The following is a 26,641-nucleotide window of genomic DNA, read 5'->3' as shown; positions in this document are numbered from 1 at the left end:
TTCTCGAAAGCCATGTGAAATGAATCTTTTTATAAAGCATATACAAATATGATAAGTAATTGCGGTTTTAAATTTCTGTCCTGAAGTAATCGTCATAGGGGAAGAAAATTACAAATTTCAGAGATGGTTGAGTAACTAGTGCTGGATTACTTTGAAATGAATTAATGGTGATAACTTCTCTCATTCTCTATTAAGCACCAAAAGCTGATTCAAATTCTCCAATTTTCTCAATCACAATTAAGGAAGAATCTCAAACCTTCCGGGAACACTCATTTTGTTGTTTCTTTGGGTTGTATCTTCTATTTTAGGTGCAAAACTCGCCAAAATTTGTTTGTCCATACTACTGCTCTCGAATATCGTCGTTTTCTGAGTGATCCTGGTGCATTTACTTACATAGTCCAGAGAATAGTTTTTCTTTCTGCATTATAGTGTTCATACACTGTTGATATTGTTAGTTGTAGAACGTATTAACAAACTTCGTAATAATTTGTTTTACTTTTGTATGGATATTTCCGGAATTAAAACAACTTGCTTGTTTTCTGATTTCACAGAAGAAACATACCTTCAATTTCTTAACTTCCAACAAGTTATATCCTATTTCTTCCTTGGTCTATATTCTACAAACTGATGGGGCTGCAGTGGATCAGTGGTAGAGCGTTCACCCCTGGTGTGTGAGGTTTCTGGTTCGATCCCAGCTCGCGCTAAGTGGGCTTTGTGATGGATAAACTCCGTGTGCATGGGTTTTTTCAGGGCTTTTCTGTTTCCTTCCACTCATCATTTCATTTATTTCTCATCATCATGGTCTCCTTTAGCCCACACGACGTATCCGTGGGTCGATAAACTCAAAGATTTTCTACAAATAGTATTTAAGAAAAAAAAAATCCAGTCATTGCTGCAATATAATACAACAATACATGAAATTTTTTTTTTTTTTTTAGTTTTTCTCTGATATATTTTATTCTTGAATTTATGGTTGTTTCATTTAATAATCTATATAGGAGATTTTTGAGTTTGAGAGTCTATTTCAAAATTTAATTATATTTATGATTTTATTAATTATATCTAAGTTCGTTAACCACATAATACCATAATCATAAATAAGCCTTTAACATGAATTTGCTTTTAGCTTATCACTGATATCATTTCAAGGTTTCTCACGAATAGTGCTTGTGCGCAAGTACCTATTACTAATGGTAGTAGCTATAACTTTTGACTTTTATTAGTCTTTTCAATTGTAATGGAAGAAATTGTTTTGTGATTATTCTTGTAAGTGATTGTTTCTATTTCTCATTTAAATATATCAGAGGTAAACACAAGTCTGTTCTTAGTTTTACATGAACGAGTTAAACTCATTGTAAATTCTCGATTCCAGCATCTTGCTAGATCTAGTAACATTTGTTTTCATTTTACCTTTCCTCATTCTGGATGTTTTCCCATCTTATAATCCTCCATTCAACACCGTTTTATGTATTTCATTCTTCCGTCCATTACTTGGTCTTCTCCGTGGTTGTTGGAGCATATGTAACAGCTTAGGTAAGCGTTCTTTTATTCTTTTAAAATGTCCAAAGAAACATAGTCTTGATTTTTTTTTTAAATTTTCACTCTTTCACTGTAGAGGAAAGGTAAATTTATTTTGTTAATTTGGAGATTGAAGGTTTATTTTTAAGCATCAGGTTTATGTGATACGTACATATAATTAACCGTTCAATTCCAACTACATAAGCATCCAGGAGAGGTCTATATAACGGAAGATGGCTCAAATAGTACTCAAGCATTCATAGTTTGACTAACAGCCTTGATATAACCAGTTTGGCATCAAAGTTATAATCAAAGTTCAAAAATTTTTCGCGTATAATGCAACTTATTTGTATAAATAATTGGTTGTTCTTTGTATTAAGTACATTTTAAACTTTTAACGCTAAATTGTAGTTAAATACAGTACTTAATTATTGTGTCTGCTCCACGCAGCAATGATTACGGATGTGGAGATTTGCTTACCCGATGTCTAAATTGTAGTAACTTGAGTCGCTAGACTAAGAAAATGCAAGAACCGTTTGCAATATAATAATGGGCCATTTTATCCTCTGAAGCAGTGCTATTCAACCGGGGGTACGCGCAGATGTTTCTGGGGGAACGTAATCCTAAAATAAGCATATTTCCAATATTTATTGAATGATTATAGTTGGAGATTTTTTTCTTTCCAATGGACAATTTTCGAGATGGCGTCACGCGCGTTTATTATTTCCAAGTAATCGGTTAACATTTATTGCATACAGTCTCAGATTTTTTTTTTTCACACATGAATCCATTTTTTATACCTCTGTAAATCATCCCACGGTTTTGAAAACTTGACAAAAAAAAAAAAAGCCATGTAGTTTGTAGTCTTTATAATTATATCTGAAGTCCGTATACATAGACCGTACGCACATCTCATTAACAGGTTAGTTTTAAAGCAGGGATGCAAATAAGCAACAAAATTTTACTAGCCTAAGAAAAAATCGACTAGCTCACGTCGCACAATAGAAATCATTTACTTACCTTCAAGATGATATTAAACACTCGCCCGCACCAATGAACCAGTCACCCCGGGCGAGTGGTTATTTGCACCCGTGTTCTAAAGTTACTTTTTGTTTTCGAACTTTTATCAACATTCTCCTCAGGGTGCGAATTCAGGGAGGATGAGGGGAAAATCCCCTTCAGTAGAATTGGATGTCTCCCATATGTTTTGAAATTTCCCATATTATTTTTTTCTGATGTGCAGTTTATCCCTCTGTAAATAATCTTTTGATTAGCACACTGATTGTCCTTTTGTTGGGTCTCTATTTATCACCCTTTTTAATCAACAGAACATGTGTATTAAGTTTTAATAAATTCATTTCGATTTAATTTCTTTCAAACAGCTTCAGAGGTACACAATTAGTTGGTGAACTGTGTCTAGGAGTACGCGAGAAAAAAGGTTGAATAGCACTGTTCTATAGCAGTGGTTCTCAAACTTTCCGATAACGCGGACTCCCTGTTCATTCGGAAAGTGATTTGCGCACCCCCTTGCAATGCTATCTGAAATTTCACATGGTATTTGAAAAAAAAATATGCTAATTAGAATTACCTCTGACAAGAAAAAGATCAAGAAAAATAATGCAATAAGTAATTTATTCTAAGGATACATAATTGTTTCGTAGTGAACGAAATTTCAATTGAAAATACAGTAACTTTCAAGACTGAGAATATCTTTTTTAAGGATATTCACTTGATAAAAAGTGTTCTCAAATGTGAGGTCACTAATGTGAGGAATGAAATTCTTTGTATTTTTTCACAATTATATTGAAATCTGGAATAAGTTTGGTCGCCATCCATGTTAGGTCCAATTCCACATTAGAACGATTTTGCTTTAGGATTTTAATACTGCGAAGAGCAGAAAAGGTCTGCTCACATAATTAAGTGGTAAGGAAAGGCATCAAATGTTAAAATGCCTTTTTACACAACTCTTCATACCCACAGCGCACATGCAACCAAAAGCTACAAAGTTCATTTTCTTAGAAAACTTTTTTTCCATGAAGTATCGCAGGAAAGTTCCAACAGCTGTTCTTGTTCTGTGATAGAGAGATTCATACCTTGTATGTCATGGATTTCTACATTAGTGAAAGGATTTCAATCCAATCACTACTAGGTTGTGGGACAGGGAAATATTATCGAAAACGCAGCAAGTGTCATACAAGTGTTTTGTGCATTTCAGAAGAGAGTTTTTCACAGGAAGAATCAATGAAATTCTTGCGCACTGGAAATGATGGATAGTTATTGTTTTGTACTCGTACTGCCCACAGCTGCAGTTTCTTAATCTTAAAAATACTTTTTGCATAACAGCTAAAAGTTCCATTTTATTACATCACATTTCAAATTTTAGGCGTCGCGGACCCTTCTGGCTAGGTCCCACGTACCCCCAGGGATCCGCGGACCTACTTTGAGAACCACTGTTCTAGAGGACCGTAGAGTGGCGTTAAAGGTCTTTTCTATTCAAACATACCTGACCTTTTTAGTTATTACTGTATCTAGACATGTTTGTTGTTTTGCTTTGAAATTATGCATGAAAAATAAAAGTAATAGAGCATTATGTCATCTATTTTAAATACAATATAAATGCTCGTTTGTATCATGACGATAACATGAAAAGAGATTCAGTGATTTGTTCAGCATGGAAACTAGTTATGATCTCCATCACCACTTCCCATTAAATGCTACTTTGTGTTCGAACTATACAGAAGACAACTTGCCATGCAATTCAATTTAGTTTGTGATGGTATGAAACTGACACATGAGGATCCATTATATTTCACATTGACTAAAACGCATGCGTTTACTGTCAATAATAGGCCCTAAATTTATTTCGGGTTCCCACTTGTATTACATTGATTTTAGTGAATGACAAAAGAGGATACACAGCGCCCTAAGCATCACCAACGGGTTACAACGAATTGTCAACCAGTAGTCACTGTGAAATAAGAACCATGGCAGAAGATGACATCCTTTTTACGTAAAAATAAAATATTACTGTAAAATTTCAGTATGACCATACATAAGGCGTACGCTCTTAAGGTTGAATCGAATACCATACGAGAGGGCTAAATTAATGTATTTGTACGGTCAAGACCGTATGTCGGGCAATGTTGGTAGTAGCTTTGTACCAATAACAAAGAATTTTGTTTCAGTGCAAAATAATTTTTGAAGTGCGTTTTTTAAAAGTTCTATTTTAGATTGAAATTTTACTGGCAGAGGCAAGTATTGTAATGAAGTTTCTGCAATTTCAGTTGCATATATATATATATATATATATATATATATATATATACTGTTTGTTCTTTATATATTAAACATTTTGTTAAAATTTGACAGATACTGTGATAGTAGTACTTGTTACAAGAAAAGGTTGCTCAGAGTATCGCGTTAGTTTGTTGTTAGTGTAAGAAAATTAGGTACTAAAGGTAGGCCTATAATGTTAAAAAAATATGCAGGTATCACAATGGATACCCTTTTTAAATATAGCGCTTTGTGTATAGACAGTAAAAGGAGTATGATCATGCAGGAAGATAACAAAAATGAGCAGAAGAACACATTAATGCATAAGTTATGAAGAAATTGGTTATTCATCAGCAGAAGAAAGAAGGGGAAACCATGATAGTAACACTGCAAGATTTTTTTTTTCAATGCTCCAAATCTAGTAAAAGTTACAGGTCTTGACGTAAGACTTTATTACACGTTTTTCAAATATTTTGAGTACTTTGTCAAATTGCCATTATATCAACACGCAAATCTTTTATGCCTACTGTTTAGACACAGTTTATTGGTCGAGCTAAATGGCTGGTATAAGATGGGTATAAGCTTCTCGTACATGGCGCTGACATAATCGAATCACTGCCAATAGGACAGTTGTCTGAAGATGTCTTTGGAGACCAGTCACAAGGAATGTAGGAACAGTCGTCTTTTCCTCTCGACAAAAACCTCTGGAATCAAGCATGTAAACAGGATTTCATTTTGGGGAAGGACAAAGACATGGAAATCTTCCGAGGTTTCTGCTTCAGGAATTTCTTTTATAGTCTATAGGTCTGTACGCTGCGACTGAGAAGCACACATACCTAAATTAATTAAATTTTAGTTTATTAACTATGTATTGGTTAAAAAAATGAACCTTACATTTCTCTTTAAATCATAGGCATACATTTACTTTAAAAAATACAATGAAAATAATTAAGTATTATCAAAAGCGTTTCAGGTAGAGGAAAGCTCGTACCATCTGGTAACTATGCCCTCCTCTTGTTGGAATTATCGACGCTACTGTGCACGAAATTCGTTTCTGAATACAGATATAAATAATGTGTTTGTCATTCACTTAGTACAGCGCTCCGCTTGTCGCCCAAAATCACGTTTCTGAATACTACTGAAAATGCATTTCGATCGTATACTTGTTTGAACCTTCAATATTGAGTATGAGTTCGTGATCTTAGATTTTATTAGTTACTGTGTTATTACTTTCAAATATTAAATGTATAATCTTCAATATACTAAATGTATTCAATATAACAAATGTAAAATCCTCAACAATCACTCAGAGCATTCTGAAGAGGCACAAATTTCTCCGGTACAAATTGCAGATTCTGATGCTTACTATCTGGATAATCGGATTAAAATATGTGAATAGTTTCTGCAGTAACCGTAGGAGACATGGCGTTAAGCGATTTTTTAAAAAATGTAAACTGTTCTGGAATTCTGGAACACTATCTTCTGGTCAAATGAGAAAGAAAACATTTTTCGGATCAGGATGTCTCGAAAAGTCAATTTGGATAACTATACACTCCAACTGTGAAACTTAATCATTGAAAAGTGTAAGAAATATACATTTTATCGATGACATAATGGACAAAATAGTGTTTAATATTTTAAAAAACACTGTTAAATAATGTGTAGTTAAATTGGGAATGTTACTGTGTATATGTACGACAGGAAGCACATCGCTGATATAGGGTCTAAACAAGAATGGCTTATTTGGAACTTATTAGAACACCTGCACACTTCTTAGCAATCGGTCGATCAAAATCCTATTGAGCATCTTCGACCACAATTAAAACGCAGCATAAAGGAATACAACGTTTCGTCAAAACAAGGTTTCGAACAAAATAGGTCTCGTAGACCTGCCAAAGTCCTCTTAGCTAAATACGACAAAGTGTTAAGTTGTCATGAAGGTGAAATAATATTCAACAAAATATTAAGCTCCTTCCTTTAAACTACGAATGGTATTTCAGTTATTTCATAGTAAGTGTGCGAGCAGAGATTGTTTCAAGAAATAAGGCATAATTTTGGAGTTCAATGTCCCTTTCACCACTGAGGATATGAGACGTGAACCTTGGGAATCCAACTCAAGTCTCCCACATCGAAGATGCGTAAAGTAACCATACAGCAAGGAAGGAGCCGTAGGAAACAATGCATGCTTTTGGTTACTTCTACTGTATGTATTTACTTTGATATTTTGTTTTATGTTCTATAATAATTGTGCTAAAATATCACAAGAAAGGATATACAAATTATTTTTCCTAGCTCAAATTATGCATCATTACTGTATATCCTAAACGCCAGTGTACGAACAAAACTCATATATGCCATTCTGTATGATGAATGTGACCTTGTTCATATAGGCCTAGTAGTAGTTTGAGTATATATACTTTATAAAATTATGAAAATAAGATAATATATGAGAATGAGACTGTCATAGTAACAAAAATACTACATATGTTTGAAAATTATTACATTGTGGAAGTATCGAAAAATGATTTCCAAGGTTGAACAAGGTATTGCTTTCTTTGTCTTTGGTGAAGTTAGCGTACTCATCATTGTGTACGTACATGCGTGCGTGATATTGGTTTCTATGTCCAGAGTGAGCTCAATCTTCATCATATAGGACTTAAATCCTCCATGATTTAATATGGAAGTTTCTTTGTTATGCCCTGCTCCTACTCTTTCATTTCTATGAAATATATTAAATACGCGTCCTACGTAAGAGTAAGCCTAATTCAATACTGCTTAAGAATTTTGTTACAGCCACAGCAAACTCTCTCTGAGCTATGGTGCTGGTAGCAAGGTTCAATGAGCATGGTGATTGTTTCTTGTTTATGCATTTAAATTTCTTTCAAAAAGTCTTGTACATAAATAATATTATTTCAAGGATGTTAATGAATTATCTAGTTTGTATTACAGTGGTTCAGGTTCCATTTTAAACTGTAGATCTCATTTTATGTAGTCTCGTTGTTCATACACACAGACAAAAAGTGACTAGAAATTAATCTCACACTGTTCTTATAAGGCAGCTATATTAGCCTATAGACTAAAAGAGTGCGTAGGTACTTGTTTGTTATTAAGGGAAAGGGTAGTGATGAACCACCATCGAAGACACATGACTCTGTTTTGTGTTGATCTTTTCGTTAGCTCATCAGAAGACACATTGGAACATATTGTGTTAATTCTTGCACAAGTATACATCACATATAGAACAAAAACCACTAAGTAACTCCCAAACTCTTATTTAGCTGGAAGCGAATATCACGATATTTAAAGAAGGCTGGGACTATGCACAGGTTGAGCAGTGGTTTCTTTGTGAAATTACTATTCCTGAAACTAATTCTCTTAGATAAGCTTAGTGTGAAACAATTGTACCTGGAACGTTTACACACAGCATATGAAAGGCATTATGACCATTTTAGATAATTAAAATTACGCCTTTCCTTTTTGTTACTAGAAGTAATCTTTAACAAATAAGGTAAATCGAAACTACTTTAAGTAGTTCCCTGACTTCTGGCTCTAGAAATTCGTTTTAGGGAGTATAGATTCAGGTGAGTTCCAGACTTGATTTGGGTTTAGCGTTTCTTTCAGCAGCGATCCGAACCACATGAGCTACTGCCGGGAATCGAAACCGGGTTTCTCACGCCAAAGGCACGTATGCTAATCGCTTAGCCACGAGGGAATGCAGTTGAGTTCCAGGAATACTTCACATCTCAATCCAGTGATTTAAAAAGTCCATCTGCGCTCGCCATATTAAATTTGAACAAGTGACTGAGGTTCTTTTTCTAAATTGTTGTAACTGTTAACTGGGGTCGATTTTTCGCATCGCTATTCTCCACCTGTTTCTACCTGGATCAATATGTGACACACCATTGCATCATATCGTTCTTCACAACCTCGCATTTCTTTGATTGATCTCACACACGTTTCAAATCCAGTTCTATATTATCCAGTCGGCGAGTTACTTATTTCGAAGGTCATCTTCTTACATCTTCAGACCATCGAAGTCTAATTTCTTGCAGCTTTTCTACTACAAGTCTCACCTTTACTATTCTTCGTATCACTTCATTCCCAATTTTAACCTTCCGCTTCACTCATCTCATACACAGCAGCATCTTCATCTTGGCAACATGCAACTTTTGTTCCTTTCTTTCTTCATCATCCAACATTCCGCTCCGTATAATATGGCAGGTCTCACTACTGTTTTTGTAAACCTTTCCTTCAAGGTATATTGATACCGTATAGTCACACAATACTCCTGCCACTTCTCTCCATTCCATTTTATCCAACCGCTAATAATTATGCTGTTTACATTTCTATTCCTGCATTTTCCTGTAGTATTGATTCCAAGTACTTTTTTTTTTTTTTGTCATTACGACTTTTTCTTTGTCCATCTGCATTTTTGATTAAGTTTTTGCTTAATGGCCAATGTAAATATTCTGTCTTGATTTTACTAATTCTAAGCTCTTTGCTTTCCATTGCTCCTCTTCAGGTATTTAATTTCTATTGAAGTGCAGCCTTGGTCTCACTCAACAACACTATGTTGTCCGTAAATAGCATATTCGATGTGCTGACCCTTCCTCCCTAATGAAGTTCCACTTTCACTGTGAACTCTTTTGTTATTTCACACGCACTCCTCACTCCTGCCCTACATCCATTATATATATATATATATAATTATACAGATGTGTGTGTTCGGAACTTTCTTTCTTCAGTGCCCACCAAATAAAATCCTGTGGAGCTCTATCATACGCATTTAGATCGATGAAAACCATACAGTATGGATGCACTTTCCGATTAGCACATTAAGCGTAAATATTTTATCCGTTGTCCACCATCCTGGCACTTAACCAAATTGGTTGGCTGCTTTTTCGGTCTCTTCCCTTAATCTTACTTCCATCACTCTCTTCCAGAGCTTCATTGCATGATTCACAAAACTGTTATATTCCATTTGAGGAGTGGCAGGGTTAAGGCGATGAATAAATGACAGATTATATTTTGTATATCATTGTTTTAAATTTTGTGCCGGACAGTTTAGAAATATATAATAAATAGTTAAGTTCCTCATTATGACACTACTTTTGGGGAGAAATTCGGTATTCGTACAAATTTATTAGATATTTCTATTCTGTATATTAAAAAAAAATACTCACGTAAAAAATTCTTTATGTGCAATATTTCGGACACAAGGATACCTCCATCCATTCGGAACTGGATGTGATATTTTGAATATCAGAACACCAACAGATACCAATTTTTGCCCCTTTAAGTGCGAAGATTCAGAAGAAAATAATATGAATTTATTATTGTAGTAGTAACAGTACATATAACCAGCGTTCTAGCCGCACTGGAATATCTTATGTTGAAAAATCAATTAAGTCGATCTGTGCCGTTCAATCTGATCAGGGGAAAGATGGGTCACCGTTCGTACTCTCAAGATCGTGTCAACATTGTGACGTCCATCCAGAGTCGTGAGGACACTTAGAGAGCTACTTGAAAAAAAAAGAAGAAGAAGTAGTAGTAGTGTCGAGCTACGGTGAAGAAAACATTAACAGCGAGGGGAGCGAACTCCAAGGCTTAAGTGCCACAAACTAGCTGATAAGCCCTATTTCCAAGGACTGTTGCGCTAGGAGTTTAATTTTTAGTAGAAGTAGAACTAGTACGTGTACATAGTATAAAATTAAATTGTTATAAAACACACAAACAATCACTAGCACTCTTAGCAATGGTCAAACATAATTTATACCCAATCCATCAGAGTTTTATCCTATTGGCGATTCGTATATTGTCTGATTAACTTATTTACGAAGGATATATAAAATTAGGTATCAAAAAGTACAGTGTTAGCAACTTTGGAACAAATAAATACTATAATTAGCCACAGAGTTTAAAGGCATATAGAAAAATAGCCAACTGAAATAGGCAACGTTGCCACATGCTATGTGGGTAAAACACATGAGGAAAGAGTGAATAAGAAATATGTAAAATCGAAGGTAGCATTTTGAACCCAACCTGCTAGTGTACACTTGGCATTGTAAAAGGGAGTAGTTACACTGTTTGTTGATAATGTAAACCTAATCACTCCTCCGTATGTTTATTTTAAATTTTCTGACTGTTTTAATTGCAACATAAGTTATATTTAATGTGACAATCGGCTTATTTATTTTTAAAGTATGCACTATGGTTTACGATTTAAGAAAAAACTTAACCTTCAGGTTATGCAATCACTATGAGTCAAGCATGAAGAACAATTTTTCATTATTTTTTTTTTTTTTTCGAATGACATTAAAGTTATACAACAAGTTTCATGTCACTTTTATTAAATAATAATTAGGTGGTGGTGGGCAGTTGAATATCTTCAGTATAAGACTTGCTATGCTCACAATGTAACTTACGATTCTAACGGACACACAAATAAATTACTCTTTTTTTCTATCATTTCCAATGAGTGCTTCCTCTTCCATATCGTACATTACTCGGAAATTAAATTACTTTGTAAAAATCAGATAAGAATATTACATTTGTTATTTTGAAAGTTAGATATTCTTGAAATTACATAAGACAACTATTAAAGTGTCAAGATATTTAATAAAACGTGGTAATCCAAATGTACTTTCACAATCATGGAGACAGCGCTACCCACGTGAACACTAAATTATACGTACGTCAAAAAGTAGTACTATATTAGTCTTGACGGTACTGCATAGAAAGAAATTTTGTGCTCTTATCAGAACGCCAGCATTCTACATTCTTGGTGACTGGGGTTATCTTCACGTGAAAACAGCCCTACTTACTTTTAGTAATGCAGCGCGGAAAGTACGTCAAAAATTAGTGTTAAATAAGTGATCATGATACCAGATAGAAAGTTAGTTAGTGCTATTAACAGAAAGTGCTATTATACGAAAACGCTCTAATGGCATCATCAAAGAAAACAATTGATCCTCGTATTCATGATGAGATAAACGACATTAATTTTCTTTGTATACGGTATCGTTAACACGAGTGTTGCATTAATTTTTTTGCGTACTTTCCAAAATATGTACTCCATTAATAGTGTAAAAGAGCACTACTGGTAACAGGACTATTTTTTTCTCTATGCAGTATTGTTAGCACTAATTTTTAGCATATGTGTTATAATTAATGCTCATATAGGTGGCGGTGTCTTCACGTCGATCGTATTTTCCACTGTACTGGGAAGCATGTAACATGTACCACTCGCAACCTTTTATCAGTCATTATTCATAATGACTTTAAAATTTTTGGCGGAGCTATTTTAACCGACAGGATATTTGGCTCCCTCTCTTCTTATATATTACATAATAAATTCATATATTGTACTAGATATTTCCAATTTGGTCGTTTCTACATTACATATTATAATACACTTTTCTCGTCTCGAGTGAAACTGCCGTATAAATGTGCACGGAATAATGAAACTTTGTGTAAGCTGATCGATTATCGATGTCAATTTGAACGTTGTAATCCATAACAAATACAAAATTGATCAAAAGATAAAATTTTCTTTGTGTATTATGTAAAACTAATTAGTCAACGACAACTGTTCCCAGTGACGGCTAATGTTAGCGTTGCAGCGTTGCGCAACGAACAAAGTATTTCAAGAAAAAAATATCATCAATAGTAGTAGTAAAGAACAGAAAAATACTTTCTAATACTCGCATACACTTTAAATAACATATTTTTTACTTCTGTAACTGTCCGTTCCGTTAATCCGTTTTAAAAAGCGAAAAATAATCCGTCACAGACTCTCTAATTTATATTGTGTTGCAGCGAGCATACAACGACCAGATTCCTTCAGCGCGGCAATTGGAACGAATGTTAAGTCTCCTTTCCCCTATCTCAGAAGTTAAAGGGACTGGTCGTTGCAGTGCTTCTGCAACACCACGGTTTCCAGTGAATGAGAAGGTTTTTCGCGCTAAATAAGATTTCTGAATTTTATTTCACTAGCAATTAACAAATGGAGTTTGTTTTTATGTATTCATATTTTTAAATTTTGGGACTATACTGAAGCAAATCAATATAATGACAATTAAAAAAAGTGATTGCAGAATTACAAAATAAGAAAGAAAATATCTAGTAGAGCAGAAAACAAATGAAAGTAGACCCGCATTTATAAGTTAATTCTTACCTTATATTGATAATGAAGGCTTCTTCCACAGTAATTTGTGATTCAAATATTAGTAAGTCAGTATGTAGAATCGTCCCCTCCCTCTGTGGATAGTCTAGTATTTTAGTATATGCATATTTCTTTTATAAAATATTTTATACTCTTGATAATTTCCACATAAAACTGTATGATGGGGAACGCCACATTGAATTTGGGACTAGTTAGCAATGCTCAGGGGGGGTCCACCGGGTCCGGACCTCCCAAAAATTTCGAAACTTGACTAACATTTGTAGACTTTCCTAACGAACTATACTTGTTTAACAGAGAAACGATTGATGTAAGCTTTTATTTTACGCCTCATCATGTACTCTCTCTCTCCTTAAAAACGATCGTTCTATCATTTTTTTTGTTTTTTTCTAAGAATGTTGGTGACAGTTATTACTTACCGTCTTTACGGATGCAGAATAAGAAAAGTATATATTGCATAGACGTATCGAACCCCTCCCAACACACATTTCTGGGTGTAGAACTGGCATTGTTGTTTGTTTTGATGTTCTTCGACTCTTACCTTCTGTTAGGTATACATGCTGATCCTACATCTGGCGGGTTTCGAGGTTTCCTTTCCAGAACATAAGACATTGATAAGCATTGTTTCGCCTCATGTGGAAGTATATTGTGTTCATCGTGCATTGCGTAACAACCAAGACGGATGATTTGGAATGTAGTTTTTTTCTTTTATGCACATCTGTGTGTGTGTGTGTGTTGATGTATGAATATTTTTCTATGTGATATTCGGAATTCATATACCAGTACCTCTTTTGTATCACTGTTTTGGTTTTCACTTATTAGATTTGATTTTATTGTGTGTGCTTTAATTCTGTAAATAACCTACAAATTCTGAATGAATTGTAGATATACCGTGACTTCTGTAAATAACTTACAAAAAACATTGACCAGCTTTCAACTGAGGAAAAACTTGTAATTAAGGCTTAGACAAAACAAGCAAAGGACAATTCAGGAGAGTGTTCAAAAAAAAAATCTAGTTTAAATTTACAGGATGTTTTATGGCAGTAATGTTGTTTGCACTAGATACATTTCCTCAATTTATTTTAAATTTTCCTGGATAAACTGTGAATAAAGTGTGTTCAATGGACATTTTTTATAACACTAATCTCTGTTACGAACTCTCTTCAGTCAACGCTGAAGAGGAATTCGGATCACTGTCAGGCACTGAGTTTGCTAGAATGAATCGTTCACAATAATCTAGAAAAAATATTTAGTGAATCTACAAAGCTTCTGAAATTAATAACTGTAGCTATGGCGTCAGCAAAAGACGAAAAGTATTTTTCTACATGAAAAAGAATTGACACTTTCAAGGAATTGAATGTCCCAAGAAATGTTATCACCATTTGTTATGCTTTCCATCGAAAAAGACCTGACAATAAGAATACCAGAGTTCAACCAGCATGTATTAGACAGATTTGCTCCAATCAAAGAGAGAAGAATGAACTTACTAATTAAGTAAGGTGATTAATCGGATAAAATGTTCTGCATTTTTTTATTTTTAAAAAACAGAATTTTATTTAATTTCACATGCCACATAACATTTGCATCTAAAGTTATGCTGATTAGCCAATTAGTCCACTTTATATCTTCTGTCTCTTATCGTTCGTACTGCAACACTCGAAACCACAATCCACCGGCCGCCACTTACTGTTCCTTCAAATTTGGAAATTTGAAATATATATATGGGCTTATCCAGGATATGATCAAGGGAGATGCTAAACCATATTTTGCCGTTTTATCCAGTGTAAAGCAGAATTGAAGCCCATTTTATGCAGTGTATACCTGAGCGTCAAGGGGAGGGCTATAGCCCCTATAGCCTCCCCTTGGATCCGCAGTGTTCTAAAGATTGGTACCCACGGACTACAGAGCACTGTTCAAGTCAAATAAAGCAAAAAATATGTATAATTATATACCTTTTAGGATCTCGTCCCGAGACGCGATTTGCACTGTGTGGCAACGTCGCAGGTAAAGAAACATAGAGTAGATCTACAAATCTATCAAATACAGTTACATCGATTCTTTCAGATGGTAGTTAAAGTCGATAGACGTTGACACTAGCACCATTTGTTAGCGTAACAATCGATATAACTACTTGATAAATGTTAATGATTCCAAGTTAATCTACGACGGTTGTCACACAGTGAAATATTTGATTCCTTATTGGGGCTAAAGGAGGCGTCACAGCATATACCATTATATAGCATTTTCGCTTTAATACTCTGTTGTCCGTGGGCACCATTTTTAGAACACCCGGTAGAACAGCATATCGGGCAAATATAAGAGTACATGGGGTCCTTTGTTCGATCCCAACTTGTGTCAAGTGAGCTTTGTAATGGACAAACACCGTGTGCATGGGTTTTTCGGGGTTCTCCTTTCCTCCCACTTTCCTCATTTCCACCATTGCATTTATTTATCATCATCACTGTCTCCTTTAGCCTAACCGGCATAACCGTAGGACGTCAAAACTTAAATATAACGGTATGTCACATTTTTCTAACTTTTGAATAAACTGCAAAAGAAGGTTAACAATTCACATACAATTCAATGCAATAATACATATCAAACAAGCTTCCTCTGCCATGTGTTGGTATATTTTCGAAATTAAACTACCTACATACTCTTCTGTGAATCGATCATAACCCATTCTACGTAATCACTCAGTTTCACCAGAAGTAGCGCTTATTATTACGTTCACCCGAGTCCTCCTATTTGAATTGACATTGTATTTTCTTTCAGCGTTGAGCGGAGATCCAGAAGTATAGTCTAGGACGCAAGAGTACGTTAGCTGGCTCTGTTTAGAGACTATGCCAATGCTATTATGTGAACTAGTTCAACCTGGAACTTTTCCAAACCTTTAAGGTGAGATTGAGGGTCAGAAGAAAAGTTTATTAGTGATATTGGGATGGTCCTTTTATAACGATTTTTCTCAAGGAGAACATTGCAGCAAAAAGTTGACAAGTAACGTAGAACATTTTTCATCTTCTAGGGATAGTCATTCTATTATTTACTCTTTTACCAATTTTTTTTTTCCCAAGAAAGACGCCTCTCTGAACAGGATTCCTTTTAAACTAACGTGCAAGACTCATAAGAAGCTTATATATGAACTAACAAGTAAGTGGAGGAAATGACAAAGGAGAGTGCAATTAGAATGAAAGTTTTATAGGGATGCTGTCTTTCGCCAACAATATTTAATACCTATCTAGAAGAGATAGTGAAAAATAGTGATAATGAAGATGACATTTTAGTAGGAGGTAGAATGATTAGGTGTATATGGTTTACAGATGATATGGTGTTTGTTGCGGAATCTGAAGAGAAAATAAATAGGATATGAGAAAACGTGAGGAGGGGCTGTGAAGAATATGGGATAAAAATAAATGTGAGAAAGACAAAAGCCATGGTGATTAAAAGGAAGAAATCGGTGTCAAATATAGAGGTAGGAGTGGATAAAATAGAACAAAAGACTAGTTTTCGATACCTGGGTAGTGTTAATTACGATATGAAGTGTGAAGGTGAAATAAAAGCAAGGATGGGAATGAAATGGCAAGAAACCTTTGGTAGAAAGAAAATACTATTTTGTGAGACCTTGAATAAAGAGTTGATGAAAAGACTCATAAAAAAATGCTTCGTGTGGAGTATCACACTGTATGGGTCAGAAACATGGACGCAAAGATGATGAGAAACAACTGGAAGCTTTTGAAATGTTGGTGTGGAGAAGAATGGATCAAATTAGCTGGGTCGAGCGCAAAAGGAATGAGAGGGTGTTAGAAATGGTTAATATAGGAAAGCACAATTTTAGATATTAAGAAGGGGAAGAGAAACTGGTTAAAATACATGTAAACAGAGTTTATTTTATTTTTATTTATTTATTAATTTTTTTACGAATTATTAAACCACTTTAAGGCCAAATAGCATTACAAGTTGTGCAAGAGCGTTCGAAAAATATTCCATATTTTACTTCTTGATTGTTAATGAAGTACAAATTCTAAATTTAGGGCACAAATTAAGTACTAATTTTTGATAGCATTCCCAATCCTTCATCGAGAGGTAGGAGGGCCAATTTCATGTACCCGTTTTTTCTGACTCTTTTGGAACCAAACCGCACAGTATGGAGGCCGCATATTCGAAATTCTATTGTAGACTATTATATAAAGCCAGCAATAGAAACTATTTCCCCTCTCTGCTATGTTGCCAACCATACGAACTTTCTCCTACATTGACAATGATTGCTCGATAAACTCGGAGTACAATGTTTGAAATAAGAACTGAAGCTTGCTGGTGTCGTGATAAATATAGTTGTTCTCGGTTAATCAGAAAGATGATTTTCACGTTTCCAGCGTTTCGAGAACTGACAACATTGTCCTCGTCTCCAGGGTAAAGTATGAGAGACCAAAAACAGAAGCCTTTATTATATACTTGTAGGTGCTAGCAGGAAGAGGGCGGAATGTCTGTTCATGTGCAAAATGTTCGAACCTGAGAGAAATGTTTTCATATAATAAATATATCAAACACAACTTTATAGAATTATTATTATTATGTGTATATTCTTTGAGGAGGTGCACGTGTTTTCCTTGTCGAAGTTTCAAATGTATCCTTTTAAAACCTAATAACTTTGTGTGATAAAGTTTGCATTGAGTGCATTCGGAGCTTCTATAAAATAACTCAGATCTAGTAGGGGCACGTTTCACGAAACTTAAATTCTACAAATCGTTAGATATTGTGAAGTACACGTAGAAACACTAGAAGTCAACATAACTTCTTATGTTGACAGATTGGCAACATAGCATTGCTGGCAGAATATCCTTAGAGTAATACAAGATTAGAATGTTCATACTCTTTTGCATTATCGTAACTAATGAGTAAACAGGAAAATGTTGAAAATTTAAGGACTGAAGGTTACGTTAGTTGAATTTTTGTTGAAAGGACTTTTCTCTTTTCCTTGTTCTGAACTAGAGAACACTACAATGTTGTGTGGGACGCGATAGTTCAAGGATGCTTGAATTTTCTCTGTGCTCTTTCCTCGTGCACAATTATTAGTAGGCCTATGTGCGACTGTAATCGTATGTTATGTGGATCTGTTACGTTGGCAACACCTTGCCCTCAAATCCTACAACAATGGAAGAAGCGTTGATGATAGCTTCAAGCCTTAGCCGTGAGGAGACAGGAAGATTAGACCAGCACTTTATTTTTCAAAAGTGCTTCTGAGATGGCATTTCTTTATCGTTTTTCAACTGTTCAATCTCAGTATACATGAGTCCATACTCGAAGAAGAATTATTGTAATTACTTGCATGGGCGAAGCTAGGAATTGTCTGCTGGGGGGCAGTGGGGGCAGACCTTTCCGTCAGTCTTGGAGGTCTTGGTATGTGGCCAACTTATAGTTGGCATTTTTATTTTTTTGTCAAAAGGTTGGGGGGGTAACCCCTTAACTCCGCCCATGATTACTTGCATAATACTTTTGTTTCATTTTTTATTTCTATTGAACTGAGGTAGATTAGATGCTGCTTTTTGTGGGTATTGATCATATCTATTAAAAATAACTTGTCAATGAAGTAATTCAAGTATTTTAATGTTAATTCGTCGAAATGAGTTTGGTTTGCTTTATAAAGTTGAAAGCATACAGTCACTGAGAAATGGGATATTGGAATTTATTACAATTTCCATCATTAAAAAAAGCGACACAGGGCGTGTTCATTGTAAAGTGTTTCACTGCGAATCCAATGAGGTATAAACCGTGCTTATATTGTTATTACCGTGGAAATACGCGTAATTATCTGCAGGTAAATAACAAATTTATACAATAATCTATTTTTCAAGGTTGCGTTGATGTCACGGGACAATGGTGAGTAATGGAGAAAAACTTATTACATATTTGAATTCTACGTGAAAATTTCTATTAGAATCCGGTATTCTAATTTCTCTGCCAAAATCTTGTTATATCTAACTGTTGTTTAGTACGAAACATTTTCTGAATAGTGTGAATTTTCATTCAATTAATGTAAGAGTAGATTTTATTTTATGAAATAAAAAGTAAAGTCTTAAGGGAAATGAAAAGGTAATCCGAGATTCCAATTGTAGTTTATCAATTTCAGAAGGTAGTATTTGATTAAAATAAAACTGAAGAGGTTTAAAAGTATCATGGTGTTCGAACGCATTCATGTCTTCTATCAGGGAACTTCAACGATTCGGTGGTTTTTTTAAATACACCAGAAATCGTTATTCTACCGATTCTAGGGGTAGCTAAGTTAGAAGATCAACGATACCATACCCCCTTCCTCAAATCAGTTATTGTTAACTAATGTTGCCAAAGCGATGCCATAAAATTTTCATGACGGGTAAAGGGGATATCTACCCAGCATCAAAGGCATCAAAATCTCCATAAGATAACATGTAAAATTTAATTCGTAAATATCTTACAAAATACTGCACTTAGGAACTTGCAATTTTGTACACGGATAGCAAAGGGTAATACAATTTAGATATTGTTTCAAATTTTACATCCAATGACAGATTAATTGTATTGCTTACTTCCGTAATGATGTAACCACTATTGCAGATAAAGAGTCAAAATACCACTTGCAGACCTCATAAGAAACAGGTAAGTTACACTTTACTAGACAAGACAGCTTCAGTTCTCTTAACATTTGCGTCTTCATAATTTTATATAAGGTTGCGTGTATGGTTATTAGAACTATCACTTATAATTTACTTTTGTAACATAAACGTTTCATAAATAAAATTCACTTTTTGAACTATAGTAGGAAGGGGGAAATATTGTGCTCTTGGAAAAAAAAAAAGTCAAATTTAAACTTATAACGGATTTACATGTTTCATGTGTCTTACGAGTCATTTTTTTTTTTTTTTTTTTTTTTTTTGAAATATACATATACTGTATGTCAGTCTGTCTGCTCATCTCGATGTGTGTACACACGCCTAGTGGTCATACTCTTCAACGTATCCAGATCCAAGTTTAAACTTATTATCAGATTTTCTAGATGCTTTTATAAGTTTCTTCCTACTCCCAAAATAAGAATAATTCAGAAACGGACAAAAATTTTAGAAAAAATCTCTAAAATGCTCCAACGATTTTTTTTTCATACTACGTTAATCATTAATATTTTTCTGACCAGAGTATGTACTTCTTTATTAGAAATCAAAATATTTCGTAAGTTTCCATAACGTAACGTTATCATCTTCAGACGTTAATATGTATGTTCATATAATGTAGGTAATAGAGACATCGTAATATTAAATCATTTAATTGTTGCCCATTTTATCTTATATATATTTTATAGAAAGTTTTGTAATTTGATAATGTATAATCATGTATAAAATTAATGACGCATGTCTATAAATGTGTTTTTGTAGAAATTGTTGCCCATTATACAACTTCAAATTTTCAATATAACAATAAGATATTGTATAATTTACAGTTTCATTTTATAACTGTTTCTATTAATATATATATATAATATAAAGTCACTATTATTATCATTTTTCTCTTTTTTCCTTCTTATTCGCAAATATAAATTAAATTCCTCAAATAGCCGTGAATTTTTATTCTTCAATTCTTTCTAACAACCTATCCCATAATTTATGAATTTGAAGTACATTTGTCCAATTCATTAATATTTCTCTTTTTTTCTCTCAATCCTTCTCGCTTCTTTCCATTTTCTTATTAATGTTCTATTCTCGTTTTCTAAACATGTACCCCTTCCTAATCTATATCATGTCCTGTTTCTTTTACATGCTTATACATCGTGTTATTTTCTCTTTTAAGCCTCATGTCATCCTTATGTTGTTTTACTCTTTCTTTAAGGTCTTTTTCCTGCTTCTCCAATATACACCATATCACATTTCTTACATTTCACTTCATACACTACTCCTCCTTCTTCTTGCTCCCGCCAAGTGAACTTTGTGGTGGACAAACACCGTGTGCGTGGGTTTTCTCGGGGTTCTCCCGTTTCCTCCCACTTTCTTCATTCCACCATTTCATTCATCTCTCATCTTCACCGTCTCCTTTAGCCTAACCGGCATAACCATGGGACATAAAACTCAAAAATTTCATTTCATTTTTCCTTCTTCTTCTTTTATGTCCTTCTTCTCATTCCTCATTTTCTTAATCACTTCTAGGATTCTTCTTCCTCTTTTCCTGTATGTGTTCACACTACCTTTTCTTAATAAGTTCTTTAGTATTTGTCTTTTCTCCAATGCTTTCTATCCTATGTCATTTTCTCCTCTTCTCTTCACTTGTCTCTTTTCTCTGACCTTTCCTTATGTCCTCTTTGATTTTACTTTTGTTTGTTCGTTGTTATAACCATTTTTCTCTAGAAGATTGTGAAACTTTTCTACGTTGTCCTTCTTTCTCTTCTTCACTATCTATAGCTTCTATTCTCCTCTCCATATTTCTTATGAAGTCCTTTTTCGTGCTATTATCTACGTCACTTCTTTTATGACAGTAAATCCTTGTCGCATATTCTTTGTTATACCATCTTGTATGCAATTTTTTTTCTTTCCTTTCTATTGTCGTGTCCAAGTAATTTATTCTGTTGTATTTTCTACTTCTGTTTCCAGGCTTATCCCTTTCTCTTCATCTTGCTTTTTACAAACTTTTACAGTTTTCTTCTTGTTCTTTTCCATATTGCATATTAATTATTTAAATAATAATTCAAGAGTCAACATGGGAGAAGTTACATAAATCAATGTTTTATCAACATTACAATATGGTATAAATAATTTGTCTGAAAAAATCCGGGAAGAGTTTACTCTTTAGGATGATGTTTTAAATGTTTTTTTTCTCAAATTCAACTCAGACGATTTTCGTTATCAGTGGTGTATTTAGGGGCGGGGCTTCCGGGCTTAAGCCCCCGAAATCTTACTATAGTAAAGTATATGAAATATCTTGCAGAATTTTCACATTTTCAGGCAAAGCCCTTCCCGAAAGTTAGCAAAGCCCCCCGAAACAAAATCGTAAATACGCCACTGTTCGTTATATTTCATGAATAAATTCCCATTAACAATCCTAAAACATTTCATGAATCCTATTTTTCTTGAAAAAAAATCCACAAGTAGTTTATACTTTAGAGTAATTTTTTTCGGTCTATTTTCTCAAACTCTTCCGGCGATTTTGTTTATATTTGGTAAATAAGTAGTTTATCAACAACCCTACAATATAGCTTTCAACACACTTTAAAGTAAAGTGTTAAAATAACAGTTGTTAAATCAATTGTTTAAACTGATGAGTCATTTTAGTAACACAACATTGGTGTTGTTTTATATACAATTACTAAACAAATACTTTCTCGAATTTTTTTTTTCTTTTAAACTGATATGACTTATGAGGGATAATGAAATGGTGGCATAAATTATTGATAACTGGTTACGTAGAACGAAATATAGTCGGTGATGAAGAGAATATAGTTAACATAGGAACAACGATTTGGCCGTGATACTTTCATTGTTGTTAGCAAATGAAAATTTTCGATGACCACTGACGAATAATACAGTAGTTATTAATAGTCTATGTTCACCATGCTAGCTACGCTACTAACAATACATGGTGTATATATAGAAAAGTCACCGTTGTGCTGTTCGTATTTCCGCGTTCCTTCGTTCACTCCCCTAGTTCTGTAACACTGTAGCTATTTTATTTTCACACCGCCCAACACTGTTTCTGTTTGAAATCGATAACATCAAGCGCGTATTACCCGTAACGCCGGATACTTGATATAACACGCTAAAGTGGTAGTCATGCTAGAACTACTGGCCTGTGTTGAAATTGAGTTGTTTCAACACCACCGGCTTTTGCTTTCTAAGGACTCTACAGTTCAATATATTGAGACCAAAATTTAAAACCCTGCTTCAATAAGATGATCCAAGGACACGTTTCAATTTTCTTATTACATCAACCTATTGAAGAATGAAGAAAACAAACTATAATTTCTCAATGACTGCTTTGTCACGTCTATTCTTCAGAAATAAATTTTAAGTAATAACAGAACCATGGCACGAATCTAAGAAATTGTAGTGAAAATTTCTTGTGTTTTAGTATGGCGGTTCCAATTCTTTTGATGTTATCTCCAGCTGACCGATGTGTCACATGGGAACACGGCTTTGAGATAAGCGAAAAGACCGTGAGAAATAGATGAAGCGAAGGAGAGGAGATAAGGTAGGGGAATAGAATGAAACAAGCTACGAAAATGAAAACATGAAATATTTTAGTTTAACGTCCTACGAATATGCCTTTAAGGGTAAGGAAGACGATGATTAAGGCAAGTAATGATGATGGAAGAATTGGTGGAATGAGAAAGAGGGAGGAAATGGGAGTACCCCGAGAAAATCCACGGACACGATGTTGTCCACTACAAACTTACTTGACCGGGGATCGAACCAGGGACCCCAATCAAGAGAGGTGGCAAGGTATGAGTAGCCATGAATCCACGAGTATCTTATCCACAAGATCATCGAAGTTCTTATTTGCCTTTTACCTCTGCAATTTCCAATGCTAAGTTTGTTTGCTCCTTGTTATCTCTGCATGATTTACTTAGAATGGGAGCATAAACAGTGACGTCATAGAGTATTCAGTTCGGAATGACTGCTTTTGTGAATCAATACGTATTGTCAGAAGATACAGTCTCACGGATCACCTAGAACAAAATTGTAGCCTCGTTATTTCATAACTACATACCGTGTATTGCACTTAACAAAAGAGAATACCTTATTGTTGTATTGCTTTATGCTTTTCATCATCTTGTCAGTTCCATGTGTTGCTAACCTTGGATGATTATCCTAATGCTACTGTTATGTAACTTTTTTTATTCTAGGCAGAAGGCACCATTAGTATTTTTTTTTTTCCTGGGTTAATGTCGCTCTCGACAAGCTCTGTCACGACTAATGTGTTATGTAAGCTCAAAATCCCTAATAGCAGCAAATATAAATCTAATTTTATTAGAACTGAGATTGCCTATATTAGAATCATGTCTTCAAGAGAATATTCACAGTACGGGCCGAACACATGCAAACAGATTAGTATTCGGATAGTCTCAATTTCTTGAATGTTACAAATACCTATTCTAATTTCTAGTGAAAATCGTAGAAGTTTGATATTGGAATTGATGACTTATTATTATTATTATTATTATTATTATTATTATTATTATTATTATTATTATTATTATTATTGACAGAAACGTTGAATTTTCGAGCTCTTATTGTTTGTTTATTTGTATATGTCAACTAGCTGAAGTCCCCATTCTTATCGTGCAACATACAATAACAATCTCAACTGAATTCAATTTCCTGAAACTTCAAAGCATGAAGTCCCGAAAGGGTTGGACTGTTCAGGTAGATACTGTAAGTTTGAAAACACGTGGTCAGTGTAGTTGATTTTCTTAACCAGGATCTATTACTTATTTCAATCAAGAAGCATCCTGAGTAGAGATGCAAGGGCTCGGAAAAAAACCGGCTTTTTTGAAAAAAAAAACTCGGTTTTTTCTGCTTTGCTTTTTTGCTTCGGAAATTTTGGGCTTTTTTTCAAAATACTGCTTTAAATTGATAAAACAGACTTTGTATCGCTTCTCTATAACACAAAAAATCATTTAATTAGTGGTTGATGCTGATAATAATATAAAACATCGAAAATAAACTATGAATTTCGAAAAAATATTTCAAACAATTTTTCTTCAACATATTTACATTATGAATTCCACAGGATTAACCAATCTATATAATAAGAATTTTTTAACCTCCTATATACAAAAGTAAGCAGAATTGGCAAGAACCGTGGTTGTTTTTGAAAATGCCAAAAACCCGTTTTTTGGGGGATGTTTAAACCAGGCTTTTTTGACTTAGATTTTTTGCTTTATGTATTTATATTACATATTCACAGAAATAGCCTAAGTTTGTTTCGCCTTGATGTTATTATGCAACAGCGGGGTTATGCCGGAAGAACTCCCATAAGCTTAAAGAAGTGCGGTCAGTAAATTTCTTAAGTTGAGAATCTCCCGCCCTAGCCACTGGAAAAATCCCGTCATTACTTGAAATGTAAGACAATAACGGGAAAATCCTGTTATTGCTTTGCATGTAAAATTTAAAGGTCAACGTACCATAATCAGTACGCTAAAACTGAGGTATTAAATTACAAATTTAGTACCGGTACGTAGATATCATTGAAAGTCCAATCCAAGCTAATGTTGGAAGCTACGTAGGCAATCGATAAATTTTGCCAATTTCTATCAATGTATTTAAGCAATATTGGCTTCTTTATAAAACAACACGCATTTAGGCATGTAGAAATATACAATTTGGTTTGTTTCGTATATTTAGGCTTAACATCCTTACGAAATACCGAGGTTATCAAGGAGAAGACTTTCGCTTAAACTGACATCCGAACCGCTACTTGGGTTACGCATGAAAGAAGGATTGTGGTTCGACCGAGAATTGAACATGAGACACCTTGATTAAAAGGTGAAAGGGAAATAAAACTATTGCAGGTGGTTTGATATCTGGAAACGTTACCATGAAGTTCACACGATTCGCATTTTCATTCTTTTTATTTTTGTGGTTTAAACCAGTTATTAAAAAAATCAGCCAACCCTAAAAGTAAACACTTCTTTTTAAAGAATACACAAATAACTAGCAAAATAGTATGTAGTATTTTTACTTCAAAATATTCCATACCCTCTTTTTGAAACAAAATAAAATTAAAATAAAACATAAGAGAAATACTTAGATTTATATGATACACTTAAAGGCTGCACATCTAGAGCTTTTGGTTCTGTATATTCTTGAAATTCTACAGTTAAGTTTTATAGAACCACCATCACAGTTTACCCAATCCTCAAGTTTTCTGAATTTTTAACAAGAGGGATTCAACATATCATTACGGAACTCCCCCCCCCCAAAAAAAAAAAAAGACTACGGAATATATTTAAGTTAAGCTAAATACAACTGCACAACAAACATGACTGAGTGATTAGCTTTTGCGCTTCTATCGGGAAGTCCGGGATTCAACCAGCATTCGACCATTCTGTCAAAGCTTTTCTTCGTTCCATCTGTGAATGTAGAAATAGTGCGTGTACTGTGAGTTGGGCGACTTCCTTTTTTATTGTTTTTAAATCGTTATTATTACTAATTACCAGCAGTGACGGTTTTGCGAAGGTTAGGGGGGCGATCTTTCGGACTGAAGCCCGTTCCCCAAAGTTACGGAATGTCTGCAACAAACGAAATATCTATTATTTATGCCTTTACTCATAAACTTTAAGCTCCCGTCAAATAAAAATTACGAATGTTTAAAAAAAACTAAACATTAGTAAGAAACCCTTCACAAAATACTTTTCTAAATCCGCCACTGATTCTCAGTATAAAATGATTTTTAAAGTTGTATCCGGAAGATTATTGCTAAACATATAAACGAAACGAAATATTAGTTATGCCTGTACTCATAAACTTCAAGCACTTCCCAAATAAAATTAGGACTTTTTAGGAAACGAAACAATCAGAAAAAAACCCTCCTAAAGTACTTTTCTAAATCCGCTACTGATTATTTGTATAAATTGGTATTCAAGGTTGTGTCCGGAAAATTATTGCTATATCACTTCACAGCTACAGTATAACAGAAATGTGGAAGTATGGT

The 26,641-nt window shown here is 34.2% G+C and overlaps 1 protein-coding gene across 2 annotated transcripts in view; it reads left to right on the top strand.

Annotated features, from left to right (window-relative positions):
- Positions 1–26,641, top strand: part of LOC145660542 (high-affinity choline transporter 1-like) — a 142,219-nt gene that overhangs the window by 30,521 nt on the left and 85,057 nt on the right. The window contains exon 1 of one of the 2 annotated variants that reach the window (XM_081725748.1): positions 15,745–15,871. The exons of the other annotated variant lie outside the window; for it this stretch is intronic. The gene's annotated coding sequence lies outside the window, so the exon portion shown is untranslated. Of the gene's footprint in view, positions 1–15,744; positions 15,872–26,641 lie in introns of those variants that run through there. 2 annotated transcript variants of the gene reach the window in all.

Source organism: Thermobia domestica, chromosome 1, assembly GCF_964235325.1.
Source record: "Thermobia domestica chromosome 1, izTheDome1.hap1.1, whole genome shotgun sequence".
In the NCBI taxonomy this organism is placed as follows: Eukaryota; Metazoa; Arthropoda; class Insecta; order Zygentoma; family Lepismatidae; genus Thermobia; species Thermobia domestica.
Note: the sequence above shows the minus strand (reverse complement) of the source record. Positions and strands in the feature narration are given on the sequence as shown.